Source organism: Mesoplodon densirostris, chromosome 4 (genome assembly GCF_025265405.1).
Source record: "Mesoplodon densirostris isolate mMesDen1 chromosome 4, mMesDen1 primary haplotype, whole genome shotgun sequence".
Classification (NCBI taxonomy): domain Eukaryota; kingdom Metazoa; phylum Chordata; class Mammalia; order Artiodactyla; family Ziphiidae; genus Mesoplodon; species Mesoplodon densirostris.
In genome coordinates this window covers 73,100,587-73,115,770 of record NC_082664.1, presented here as the reverse complement: position 1 = coordinate 73,115,770, position 15,184 = coordinate 73,100,587, and positions in this window count along the sequence as shown.

The following is a 15,184-nucleotide window of genomic DNA, read 5'->3' as shown; positions in this document are numbered from 1 at the left end:
CTAAAGTGTCTTCCTACTGTCCACTTCTCCCATAGATAGATTAAGGAAAATATCATTTTCCTTGAACAAGTTGGGGAAGATAGATACCTTGGTGCAAACGTATCTTGGAGCAGAATTGGAGTTGTTGGAGAGTACTAGGTAAAATATCCAGTCTAGGAGTTTGTGTAGTTCATTGTCTGTTTTCAATTTCTATTTATTGTGCTACTGCTCTGTTGATGTTATCAACATACCTTGCAGTTGAGCTCTTACAGAAGATTGAAGGGCAGTATGTAACTTTTAAGTTAGCAGCCTTGATTCATTTATTCATTTAATCAAAGTGTGTTTATTGAGTTCCTTAATGGAAACTTCCTGGCATTCTCCAGCTTGTTCACTGATTATCTTTCTCATGTCAGGCAAATCATTTAATTTCTTTCACTCTATTTCCCCATTTTTGAAATAAAGATGGTATTCTGAAGATTAAATAAGATTTTATATATATATATATATATATATATATATATATATATATATATATATATAACTTTGAGCCTAGAAGATAGTAAGCATTGAATAAATGTTAGACTTGCTAGCTCTTATTGCTATAACTCAATCATATGCATATAAAATTATATCATAGGCCAAGGGCTTAAGGGTAACTTATCTTTGGAAAGGCAACTTTCATAAAATTTGATAAATGTACAAAATATTTGTACATTTTCTAGGTCATACATTGTCACCAGAATGTGATATAGATAGTAAAACATTTCATTACAAAAAAATTTACATTAGTATAGTTCTCAGTCTCCTCAAATTATATATAAAATATTGTGCTTTAAAAGACATACCTCTCGGTGGTTCCTGTAACTGTGAGTATATGATTAACATAAAAAGATAAGTGATATTCCTCATTCATTTTAACATGTTATTATTATTATTATTCATTTTCTAAATAGGTTACTATGACTCTTGCTTCACATTCAAGGGTAGGATATCTTTATACAATAACATCAATATCAATACTATTAATGCACTAACAAGTAAAATCAGTATTGTTGGAATCTGTCTTGTTTTGAAGATGTTTGACTTTGGGTAAGAAATGTTTATCAAATTTGCAGGAGGTCCAAATTCAAGATGGGGTACTAATTCTTTATAGTTTTAGCTTATTTCATCATGTTATTACTCAAGACAAATTAATTCACATCTCTGGGCTTAACTTTAGAATGAAAAATTAACATTATCTTATCCCCCGAACTCTTTTTTATTTCAAAACAATATCTTTTTGTAAATTGAGTCAACTGTCCCCAAGACAATTGTATTTAATAAGAATGAAACAATCTTGTGAGACCAAAAAGCTAAAATGGAAACAAAGGATCCTAAGGCCTATCAACACTACAGGAATTATAAACAATAGATTAGCAAGAGTAATATAGAAGAAAATTTTTAGACAATGGCAGCTATATATACTTTTAAATCAGTGTTCTCTGTTCTGGGAAAAAAGTTCCAACACTATACTGGAATGAATGGAAAATAATTTGGTGGGAAAATAGGAGGCAAAAAAACTATTCTAATGTACCCTCACTTAAATCTATGTTGTAGAGAGCGTTATATCATTTTTCAAAAATAGGACAATTTCTGCTTTTTCCCAAGAGCAAACACAATAAGACTAAAGCAAGAGTAGAATACATTTTAACTACATAAAATTTGAGAAGCAGGGAAGAGAAATTATAACAACAACAATATTCGATAGTTGCCTGACATTGTGACAGAGTTTACTGAAACTTCTTCTAGGTATTAAGCTTCTGCAGTATTGGATTTACAGGGTTATTAGTCAAAGGAACATCTCTGTTCATCTTCTATTGATGGAATCTTATTCTTCTTATTAGGGAAACTTTCAATCATACAAAAGTAGAGAGAATAGCTTAATGAGCCTTCATATATACAGTGTAATAGAATATGGATTTGTTAAAACATGAAGGCATTTTGATATAATTCTTTATTCCAGAAACTCAGTGCGAATTCAGATTTTAAATTGTACCTAAATAAAATCAACCAATGAAGCCAGGCCAATACAAGCATCAGTAAATATTTTTATCCTAGAGTATTCTCATGTTACAGGACATAGGTTGCACTGAAAGGTACTGAGAACTGCTATCTATTATTAATTGTTAATATTTATTATCATCACTCATTTCCTCACTAGTCAACGCAAGAGGATGAGTAAAAGATACAACAACTGAAGGTTTCTTAAATAGAGCTTAGAGAATGAAAAAGAATATAGAGAAATATAAAAGAATTTTGCTTCTGGGAAGATGGAGTAGACATAGTTTTTCCTATTACTTTCTCTGAGTACAACTAAAACCCCTTATTTCCACCTCTGAAAGGTGGAGATAAGAAGGAAGACTGGCTAGGGAACATGGGATCCAGGATAAGTTCTCTGTTTTCTTTTGCCTCCTATACCCCAGACTTGGGGCAGAAGGAGCTAGCAAATTGGAAACACCAATGAGTGTAGACAGAAGTGCCCCAACAAAAGTGTATTCTCTCTAGCCAAAAGATCATGAAAGGGACAACCTAGAAAGACAGAAGTTTTAGGCAGTATCTGCTCTACTCCAGCCAAACCCACAGAAAAACTGTGGCCTCATCCCCCTCAATCCTATGCTAACAAAGACCAAGTGAGAGCCTAGACTTCCAGTCTCATGAACCTGTGAAAAGGCACCCAAAAGCACACCAGGGTGGTGTCAGAGAAGGTCAAGAGGGAGATGGGATGTTAATCCCTGCTGCTTAGTAATGAGTCTTCCCATCCCCCATGGTATCAGTGAAGAGTTCAGGTGGTAAGTTTGGACATCCACACCACCCAGCAATAATGAGAATGACCCTCCCTGGGGTGGGATCAGAATAGGCCTAATGGTGTGTCAGTCTTATACTATCACCCAGTTCTAACAGAGCCATCCCTACCCAGATGTCAGTGGAGATAACTTGAGGGGCTGAAAGTCCAACCCTCACCCAAGAGTAAAGAGGAACACCCCTTTTTCAGGTGTCAGTGAATGCTGAGTGGGAAAGTTGGACTTCTACCTTCACCTCGTGCTATACTAGTCAGGTGTCTCCTTGCCTTCCTTATTTGAGAACAATATACAAGAAAGTCAATTTTATAAGGTTGATATAAGATACAGAGTCTCATAAAATAATACCAAAATGCCTAGGCTTCAATAAAAAAGTCTTTCCTCATAGCATGAACCAGGAATATCTCAAACTGAATGAAAAAAAAAAAAAAGGATAATCAGTAGATGCCAATCATGAGAAGACAGAGATGTTAGAATTATCTGACGAAGAGTTTAAAGCAGCCATGATAAAGATGCATCAATGAGCAATTGAAAACACACTAGAAACAAATGAAAAAATAAAAAGCCTCCACAAGGAAATAGAAAGTTTCAACACTGAAAGATAAAATATAAAGAAGAAGAACCAAATGGAAATTTTAGAATTGAAAAATAAAATAATGAATGAAAAGCTCAATGTATGGGCTCAGTGGAAGACTGGAGGGGCAGAGGAAAGAACCAGCGAATTGGATAATAGAAAAATAAAAATGATCCAGTTTTGAAAGACAGAGAGAAAATTGACTGAACAACACTTGAACAGAGCATGAGGAACATTAGGAACCATAAAAAAAAAGAAGAAGAAATCATGCTATCTGGATCCCAGAAAGAGAGAAGTGGACATGGTTTAAAAGTACTTAAAGAAATAATGGCTGAAAAGTTTCCACACTGGGCCAGAGACAGGAACCTACAGATTCAAAGAGCTGAGCAAACCCCAAACAAGGAAGTCTCAAATAAATCCATGCTAAGACATATCACAAACTTCTGAAAGCTAAACACAAAGAAAAATCTGAAAGCAGGCAGAGAAAAGCAAGACCTTACCTACAGGAGAAAATCAATTAGATTGACAATTGGAGGAGGATGAAGGGAATGTAAAAGGAGGTAGGTTTTCTCTACTTTATATGAACTGGTGAAATGATGACATCTGTAAATTGTGATACATTATGTATATGTAAAGTAATACCTAGAGCAATCACTAAGAAAGCTATACAAGCTGATGCCCTCATAAACACTGTTCATCAAACAAAATAGAATTCTTAAAAATGTCCAAGTAATCTAGAGGAAGACAGGAAAAAGAAAACAGGGAAATTAAAACATAGTAAAAATAACAGAAATAAAATGAATAAAATGGTTAATTTAAGCCCTAACATACTAATAAATTAAATTCAAAATTTCTAAATATACCAATTTAAAGACAAATCAGAAGAGTGAATTAAAAAATATGACATAACTATGCTGTCTAAAAAAACTCACTTCAAATATGATGATACAGGTAGGTTTAAAATAGAAGTTTGGAAAAGATATATAGGCAAATATTAATCAAGGAAAGCAACAGTGGCTTTATTAATGTCAGATAAAGTAGACTTCAGAGCAAAGAAAATTAACAGAGACATACGATGATAAAAAATGTCAGTCCACCAAGAGGACATAGGAATCCCAAGTGTGTATGTACCAAATAACAGAACTGCAAAATATGTGAAACAATAAATGATAAAACTGAAAGGAGAAACAGACGAATCCACAGTTACAGTCAGAGACTTCAGTACTCCTCTCTCAACTATTGATAGGATAACTAGATAGAAAATCAGAAAGGAATTAAAAAACTTGGAACCACCATCTACGAATGAGATCTAGTCAGCAGTAACAAGAAACAAACTATTGATACACAGAACTTGACTGAATCTCCTGGGAATTTTGCTGAGTGAAAAAAAGTCAGTTCCAAGAATATGATTCCATTTCTGTAACACTTTTGAACCTACATAGTTTTAAAAATGGTGAACATATCAAGGGTTCAGGAAGGTGCAGGGGCAGGAGGGAAGTAGATGTGGCTGTAAAAAGACAACATGGGGACTTTCCTGGTGGCGCAGTGGTTGAGAGTCCGCCTGCCGATGCAGGGGACAGGGGTTCGTGCCCCGGTCCAAGAAGATCCAACATGCCACGGAGCGGCTAGGGCCGTGAGCCACGGCCGCTGAGCCTGCGCGTCCGGAACCTGTGCTCCTCAACGGGAGAGGCCACAACAGTGAGAGGCCCGTGTACCGCAAAAAAAAAAAAAAAAAAGACAACATGAATTCCTGTGGTGATGATGTTATATATTTGACTATATTATCAATGTCATATCCTGGTTGTGGTATTGGTACTATAGTTTGCAAGATGTTGCTATGGGAGAAAATAGGGTAAGTGATACAACATTCTCCCTGTATTATATCTTATGACTGCAATCGAACCTACAGTTACATCAACATAAAAGATAAATTTGAAAAGGAAAAGTTATATAGGCAAACTAAAGGGATGTAAAACTATTCTGTAAGACAAAGATAAGTTTATATGATAGAGGAGTCATCCAAAGAAAAGGAGTATGAAATATATTTATTAAAAATAAAAACACATTGAACATTTGTTTCCAGCATTATGAAAGACCAAACCAGGGAGAATATATTTTTATATATGGTTCCTTCTTGATTGTTTTAGAAATTCACATTGGAGACTTGGAAATCAAGGCAGACTGCTTCTCTTGTAATTTTCATTATTTTCAATATTATGATTCTAAGTGACCTTATTTTATAGTCAATTCAAGAAGATCTGCAATAGTGAATTTTCAAAAATGCTTCCTGTAAGTTCTTCCCTCTTTCATGAACATGCAACGCCTCCAATCAAGAGATGAGGCTAGGGGCCTCCCTGGTGGCGCAGTGGTTGAGAGTCCGCCTGCCGATGCAGGGGATACGGGTTCGTGCCCCCGTCTGGGAGGATCCCACATGCCGCGGAGCGGCTGGGCCCGTGAGCCATGGCCGCTGGGCCTGCGCATCCGGAGCCTGTGCTCCGCAACGGGAGAGGCCCGCATACCGCAAAAAGAAAAAAAAAAAAAAAAAAAAAAAGAGATGAGGCTAATTTTTCTGCCCATTGACTTTGAATTAGTTCTCAGACTGCTTCATCAATAGACTATGACAGAAATGACCCTCTGTCAGTTTGGGCTTAGTGCTTAATCAACAAGGTTTCTGTTTTTCCCTTTCTTGAAATGCTCTTTCTGGAGGAAGGAAGCCAACTAGTAAGATTCTATCTGAATATACGTGTGAGGTAGCCTAAGCTGAGCAAATTAGATAGCTATGTGGTGTTTGGGGAGATAGCCAATCAATATACAACATCCCAACAGCAGCATCACACATGTGAGTGAAGAAGCCATCTTGGACAAACAGCCAAGTTAGATCTTCAGATGACTCCAGCCCCAGCCATAATCTTGCTGCAAAGGCATGAAACACCTAGGTGAGAACTTCCCAGGTGAACCAAGGAAACCCATAGAACCTTGGGAGACAGTATGTTATTGTTTTAATCCATTGGATTCTTGAGTGGTTTGTTACATGGAGAGAGAACTAAATCACACTCTCAGTTAAACACGGACGGTGTTGACAGTACTGTTCACTGTTAAGAACTCAAATTGCTTGTGGTTAAGCCAAATGTCTCTGGCTCAATTTTCCACCGGTGTAAGAAAGAACTAGTCATTAATAGTAACATACTTTATATATATATGTGTGTGTGTGTGCGTATGTGTGTGTGTGTGTGTATAGTGTGTGTGTGTATGTATATATGCATGTATATATATTGATATATGTATATGTATAGCAACATACGTGTTTGGGAAGTTTTAGTCAACTTTATGCAACTCTATCACCATGCTGAATAATCCTGGATTCTAAACTCTTTCCAAATAAGTAGTATTTCCATCCCTTTAATAATCTGAAGTTGTTTTTAAGCTTTATGTATAAAATATTAACTGATTATGTTAATTACATAAATGTATAAATTGATAAATGTATTTACAGTATCAGGATATTTAAGTCAAAGTTAAAAGTGAAAGAAAAGGCAGTTATTTTTTAAAAATTGAAACTGCATTAATACCCTTATTCTGAAGCTATAACAATGTGTTTGACTGAACTTTTTGGACTTTAGTTCAGCCCTTAGATACCATTAGAGAATTATTATGTGAATTGTTATCTGCTACTTTTTCACTCGTCTTGTTTTTGGAAGCAGGGAGTTAGGTACCATCAATAATTGGATGCTTAAAATAAAGGCATAAGTTTTTGTTAAACTAATATTTCACCTTCATAAAAGAAAACTTAAAATGTATTATTCTAAAATTGATTCTACAGGTTAATTTGTTTAGCACAATTTTATTCTTATTTGATCATATATTTAAAGTTTTCAAAACAAAATTGTCTATAAAATATTTATATGTCATTACAGAAAATGTGGAAAATTCAGAAAAGTTTGAAGAAGAAAATCATCTCCCATATTTTCAATATCTAGGGACAGCTGATATTAGTTAATGCTTTGGCAATTTTCCTAGAAGTGTTACATAATGGTGACTTTATGGCATTTATAAGATTATATGATGCTATTAAAAACAGATTTCTGGGAATTCCCTGGTGATCCAGTGGTTATGACTTGGTGCTTTCACTGCCAGGGGCCGGTTCAATCCCTGGTCAGGGAACTAATATCCCACAAGCCATGTGGCACAGCCAAAAATTAAATAAATTTTTTTAATTAAAAAAAACAGATTTCTTATTATAAAACAACATATGTTTATTTGAAAAAGTTTGGAAAACAAAGAAATATGTAAAGTAAAATATTAATCACTTAGAATCCAATGCCCAGAGATAGCATTCATATCTTAGTGTATTTCTTTATACATTTCATCTATACATTTTAATATGAAGATGATAATTCTGTATAAAGTATTTAAAGCATAATATTTCCAGGTCCTAGATGCACAGTGATGTGGAAAAAATCCTGGGAAGAAATAATTTCTTCCACTGAGTGGTATATTAGTTTTTAACAATAACTTAGTTCATGTATTATACATTATATATGTTTTAAATATGCAGAATATTTAAAAATTTTTTGGTTTAATTTTTAAAATTTTTCTAGTTGATGTCATTTATTTAAAACATCCCTCCTTTTCTAATATAGGCTTTTAGTGCTATAAATTTCTTCCTCAATATTGATTTAGTGGCATTGCACAGATTTTTATATGCTCTGTTTTCATTTTTACTCATTTTAATACACATTATTTAGTTTAGAGTTCCTCTTTGACACGTGGGTTATATAAAAGTGGGTTATTTATAGAAATGGATTTGTAATTTGCAGGAGGTTTTTTTTTTTTTACTTGAATCCATTGAAGCTGAGACTTGCTTTTGCCCTAGAATATGGTTTGTTTTTGTACTTATTTGGTGTACACTTGAAAAAATACGTGTTTTGCTGTTGTTAGGTGGTGTTTTATAAATGTCTGTTAGTTCAAGTTGGTTCATAGTGCTATTCAGGTCTTCTATATTCTTATTGATTCTATGTCTTCTTGTACTGTCAATTACTAAGGGAGTAGTATAGAAATGTCTAGTGATAATGTGGATTTGTCCATTCCTCCTTACAGTTCTATGAGTTTTTGCTTCGTGTGTTTTGAAACTTTGTTATTAGATGCATAAAGGTTTATGATTCTTATGTCCTCTTAACAATTCTCCTTTATCATTATTAAATGATCTTCCTTATACATGGTAACATTTTTTGCCTTGAAATTTACTTAGTCTGCTATTAATATGATGACCCTGGTTTCTTTTGATTAGTGGTAGCTAGGTGTTATGGGCTGAATTATTTCACCTTTTATATCCTGAAAAAAGGAAGTAGTTTTTCATTTTCATTTTTGAAAGATTTTTTCTTGTTGAGTATAGATTTCTTTCAACATTTTGAGGAGTTGCTGTCTTCTTGATTGCATTGTTTTTGGCAAGAAGTCTGCTGCCATTCTTAACTTTGTCCCTCTGTATGTTTCTCTGGCTGCTTTTAAGATTTTCTCCTTTTTTATTGTGGTAAAATATACATAGTATAAAATTAACCATTTTGACCACTTTTATTTATTTATTTTTTTACCTTAAGATACTCAAATTTTTTTATTATTATTATTTTTTATTTAACAAATTTAATCAGTTATACATATACATATGTTCCCATATCCCCTCCCTTTTGCGTCTCCCTCCCGCCCTCCCTATCCCACCCCTCCAGGCGGTCACAAAGCACCGAGCTGATCTCCCTGTGCTATGCGGCTGCTTCCCACTAGCTATCTACCTTACGTTTGGTAGTGTATATATGTCCATGCCGCTCTTTTGCTTTGTCACAGCTTACCCTTCCCCCTCCCCATATCCTCAAGTCCATTCTCTAGTAGATCTGTGTCTTTATTCCTGTCTTACCCCTATGTTCTTCATGACATTTTTTTTTCTTAAATTCCATATATATGTGTCAGCATACAGTATTTGTCTTTCTCTTTCTGACTTACTTCACTCTGTATGACAGACTCTAGGTCCATCAACCTCATTACAAATAGCTCAATTTCGTTTCTTTTTATTGCTGAGTAATATTCCATTGTATATATGTGCCACATCTTCTTTATCCATTCATCCGATGATGGACACTTAGGTTGTTTCCATCTCCGGGCTATTGTAAATAGGGCTGCTATGAACATTTTGGTACATGACTCTTTTTGAATTATGGTTTTCTCAGGGTATATGCCCAGTAGTGGGATTGCTGGGTCATACGCTAGTTCTATTTGTAGTTTTTTAAGGAACCTCCATACCGTTCTCCATAGTGGCTGTACCAATTTACATTCCCACCAGCAGTGCAAGAGTGTTCCCTTTTTTCCACACCCTCTCCAGCATTTATTGTTTCTAGATTTTTTGATGATGGCCATTCTGACTGGTGTGAGATGATATCTCATTGTAGTTTTGATTTCCATTTCTCTAATGAGTAAAGATGTTGAGCATCCTTTCATGTGTTTGTTGGCAGTCTGTATATCTTCTGTGGAGAAATGTCTATTTAGGTCTTCTGCCCATTTTTGGATTGGGTTGTTTGATTTTTGTTATTGAGCTGCATGAGCTGCTTATAAATTTTGGAGATTAATCCTTTGTCAGTTGCTTCATTTGCAAATATTTTCTCCCATTCTGAGGGTTGTCTTTTGGTCTTGTTTATGGTTTCCTTTGCTGTGCAAAAGCTTTTAAGTTTCATTAGGTCCCATGTGTTTATTTTTGTCTTTATTTCCATTACTCTAGGAGGTGGGTCAAAAAGGATCTTGCTGTGATTTATGTCATAGAGTGTTCTGCCTATGTTTTCCTCTAAGAGTTTGATAGTGTCTGGCCTTACATTTAGGTCTTTAATCCATTTTGAGCTTATTTTTGTGTATGGTGTTAGGGAGTGATCTAATCTCATACATTTACATGTCCCTGTCCAGTTTTCCCAGCACCACTTATTGAAGAGGCTGTCCTTTCTCCACTGTACATTCCTGCCTCCTTTATCAAAGATAAGTTGACCATATGTGCGTGGGTTTATCTCTGGGTTTTCTATCCTGTTCCATTGATCTATCTTTCTGTTTTTGTGTCAGTACCACACTGTCTTGATTACTGTAGCTTTGTAGTATAGTCTGAAGTCAGGGAGCCTGATTCCTCCAGCTCCATTTTTCGTTCTCAAGATTGCTTTGGCTATTCGGGGTCTTTTGTGTTTCCATACAAATTGTGAAATATTTTGTTCTAGTTCTGTGAAAAATGCCAGTGGTAGTTTGATAGGGATTGCATTGAATCTGTAGATTGCTTTGGGTAGTAGAGTCATTTTCACAATATTGATTCTTCCAATCCAGGAGCATGGTATATCTCTCCATCTATTTGTATCATCTTTAATTTCTTTCATCAGTGTCTTATAATTTTCTGCATATAGGTCTTTTGTCTCCTTAGGTAGGTTTATTCCTAGATATTTTATTCTTTTTGTTGCAATGGTAAATGGGATTGTTTCCTTCATTTCACTTTCAGATTTTTCATCATTAGTATATAGGAATGCCAGAGATTTCTGTGCATTAATTTTGTATCCTGCTACTTTACCAAATTCATTGATTAGCTCTAGTAGTTTTCTGGTAGCATCTTTAGGATTCTCTATGTATAGTATGTCATCTGCAAACAGTGGCAGCTTTACTTCTTCTTTTCTGATTTGGATTCCTTTTATTTCCTTTTCTTCTCTGATTGCTATGGCTAAAACTTCCAAAACTATGTTGAATAACAGTGGTGAGAGTGGGCAACCTTGTCTTGTTCCTGACCTTAGTGGAAATGGTTTCAGTTTTTCACCATTGAGAACGATGTTGGCTGTGGGTTTGTCATATATGGCCTTTATTATGTTGAGGAAATTCCCTCTATGCCTACTTTCTGCAGGGTTTTTATCATAAATGGGTGTTGAATTTTGTAGAAAGCTTTCTCTGCATCTATTGAGATTATCATATGGTTTTTCTCCTTCAATTTGTTAATATGGTGTATCACGTTGATTGATTTGCGTATATTGAAGAATCCTTGCATTCCTGGAATAAACCCCACTTGATCATGGTGTATGATCCTTTTAATGTGCTGTTGGATTCTGTTTGCTAGTATTTTGTTGAGGATTTTTGCATCTATGTTCATCAGTGATATTGGCCTGTAGTTTTCTTTCTTTGTGACATCCTTGTCTGGTTTTGGTATCAAGGTGTTGGTGGCCTCGTAGAATGTGTTTGGGAATGTTCCTCTCTCTGCTATATTTTGGAAGAGTTTGAGAAGGATAGGTGTTAGCTCTTCTCTAAATGCTTGATAGAATTCGCCTGTGAAGCCATCTGGTCCTGGGCTTTTGTTTGTTGGAAGATTTTTTATCACAGTTTCAATTTCAGTGCTTGTGATTGGTCTGTTCATATTTTCTATTTCTTCGTGATTCAGTCTTGGCAGGTTGTGCATTTCTAAGAATTTGTCCATTTCTTCCAGGTTGTCCATTTTATTGGCATAGCGTTGCTTGTAATAATCTCTCATGATCTTTTGTATTTCTGCAGTGTCAGTTGTTACTTCTCCTTTTTCATTTCTAATTCTATTGATTTGAGTCTTTTCCCTTTTTTTCTTGATGAGTCTGGCTAATGGTTTATCAATTTTGTTTATCTTCTCAAAGAACCAGCTTTTAGTTTTATTGATCTTTGCTATCGTTTCCTTCATTTCTTTTTCATTTATTTCCGATCTGATTTTTATGATTTCTTTCCTTCTGCTAACTTTAGGATGTTTTTGTTCTTCTTTCTCTAATTGCTTTAGGTACAAGGTTAGGTTGTTTATTCGAGATGTTTCCTGTTTCTTAAGGTAGGATGGTATTGCTATAAACTTCCCTCTTAGAACTGCTTTTGCTGCGTCCCATAGGTTTTGGGTCGTCGTGTCTCCATTGTCATTTGTTTCTAGGTACTTTTTAATTTCCTCTGATTTCTTCAGTGATCACTTCGTTATTAAGTAGTGTATTATTTAGCCTCCATGTGTTTGTATTTTTTACAGCTCTTTTCCTGTAATTGATATCTAGTCTCATAGCATTGCGGTCAGAAAAGATACTTGATACAATTTCAATTTTCTTAAATTTACCAAGGCTTGATTTGTGACCCAAGATATGATCTATCCTGGAGAATGTTCCATGAGCACTTGAGAAAAATGTGTATTCTGTTGTTTTTGGATGGAATGTCCTATAAATATCAATTAAGTCCATCTTGTTTAATGTATCATTTAAAGCTTGTGTTTCCTTATTTATTTTCATTTTGGATGATCTGTCCATTGGTGAAAGTGGGGTGTTAAAGTCCCCTACTATGATCGTGTTACTGTCGATTTCTCCTTTTGTGGCTGTTAGTATTTGCCTTATGTATTGACGTGCTCCTATGTTGGGTGCATAAATATTTACAATTGTTATATCTTCTTCTTGGATCGATCCTTTGATCATTATGTAGTGTCCTTCTTTGTCTCTTCTAATAGTCTTTATTTTAAAGTCTATTTTGTCTGATATGAGAATTGCTACTCCAGCTTTCTTTTGGTTTGCATTTGCATGGAATATCTTTTTCCATCCCCTTACTTTCAGTCTGTATGTGTCCCTAGGTCTGAAGTGGGTCTCTTGTAGACAGCATATATATGGGTCTTGTTTTTGTATCCATTCAGCCAATCTGTGTCTTTTGGTGGGAGCATTTAGTCCATTTACATTTAAGGTAATTATCGATATGTATGTTCCTATTCCCATTTTCTTAATTGTTTTGGGTTCGTTATTATAAGTCTTTTCCTTCTGTTGTGTTTCTTGCCTAGAGAAGTTCCTTTAGCATTTGTTGTAAAGCTGGTTTGGTGGTGCTGAACTCTCTCAGCTTCTGCTTGTCTGTAAAGGTTTTAATTTCTCCATCAAATCTGAATGAGATCCTTGCTGGGTAGAGTAATCTTGGTTGCAGGTTTTTCTCCTTCATCACTTTAATTATGTTCTGCCACTCCCTTCTGGCTTGTAGAGTTTCTGCTGAGAGATCAGCTGTTATCCTGATGGGGATTCCCTTGTGTGTTATTTGTTGTTTTTCCCTTGCTGCTTTTAATATGATTTCTTTGTGTTTAATTTTTGACAGTTTGATTAATATGTGTCTTGGGGTATTTCTCCTTGGATTTATTCTATATGGGACTCTCTGTGCCTCCTGGACTTGATTAACTATGTCCTTTCCTATATTAGGGAAGTTTTCAACTATAATGTCTTCAAATATTTTCTCAGTCCCTTTCTTTTTCTCTTCTTCTTCTGTTACCCCTATAATTCGAATGTTGGTGCGTTTAATGTTGTCCCAGAGGTCTCTGAGACTGTCCTCTGTTCTTTTCATTCTTTTTTCTTTATCTTGCTCTGCAGCAGTTATTTCCACTATTTTATCTTCCACCTCACTTATCCGTTCTTCTGCCTCAGTTATTCTGCTATTGATCCCACCTAGAGTATTTTTCATTTCATTTATTGTGTTTTTAATCGATGCTTGATTCATCTTTAGTTCTTCTAGGTCCTTGTTAACTGTTTCTTGCATTTTGTCTATTCTATTTCCAAGATTTTGGATCTCGGAAATAGAATCTTGGATCATCTTTAGTATCGTTATTCTGAATTCTTTTTCAGGTAGACTGCCTATTACCTCTTCATTTGTTAGGTCTGGTGGGTTTTTATCTTGCTCCTTCTCCTGCTGTGTGTTTTTCTGTCTTCTCATTTTGCTTATGTTACTGTGTTTGGGGTCTCCTTTTTGCAGGCTGCAGGTTCGTAGTTCCCGTTGTTTTTGGTGTCTGTCCCCAGTGGCTAAGGTTGTTTTAGTGGGTTGTGTAGGCTTCCTGGTGGAGGGGACTAATGCCTGTGTTCTGGTGGATGAGGCTGGATCTTGTCTTTCTGGTGGGCAGGTCCACGTCTGGTGGTGTGTTTTGGGGTGTTTGTGGACTTTTTATGATTTTAGGCAGCCTCTCTGCTAATGGGTGGCATTGTGTTCCTGTCTTGCTAGTTGTTTGGCATAGGGTGTCCAGCACTGTAGCTTGCTGGTCGTTGAGTGAAGCTGGGTGCTGGTGTTGAGATGGAGATCTCTGGCAGATTTTTGCCGCTTGATATTATGTGGAGCTGGGAGGTCTCTTATGGACCAGTGTCCTGAAGTTGGCTCTCCCACCTCGGAGGCACAGCACTGACTCCTGGCTCCTCAATTTGGGATGATTTGTTGTCTATTCATGTATTCCACAGATGCAGGGTACATCAAGTTGATTGTGGAGCTTTAATCCGCTGCTTCTGAGGCTGCTGGGAGAGATTTCCCTTTCCCTTCTTTGTTCCCACAGCTCCCGGGTCTCAGCTTTGGATTTGGCCCCGCCTCTGCGTGTAGGTCGCCGGAGGGCATCTGTTCTTCGCTCAGGCAGGACAGGGTTAAAGGAGCAGCAGCTTCAGGGACTCTGGCTCACTCAGGCCAGGGGGGAGGGAGGGGCACGGAGTACAGGGCGAGCCTGCAGCGGCAGAGGCCGGCATGACGTTGCACCAGCCCGAGGCGCGCCGTGCGTTCTCCCAGGGAAGCCGTCTCTGGATCCCGGGACCCCGGCAGTGACGGGCTGTACAGGCTCCCGGAAGGGCGGCGTGGATAGTGACCTGCGCTCGCACACAGGCTTCTTGGCAGCGGCAGCAGCAGCCCCAGTGTCCCTCGCCCGTCTCTGGGCTCCGCGCTTTCAGCTGCGGCTTGCGCCCGTCTGTGAGGCTCCTTTAAGCAGCGCTCTTGATCCCCTCTCCTCGTGCACCAGGAAACCAAGAGGGAAGAAATA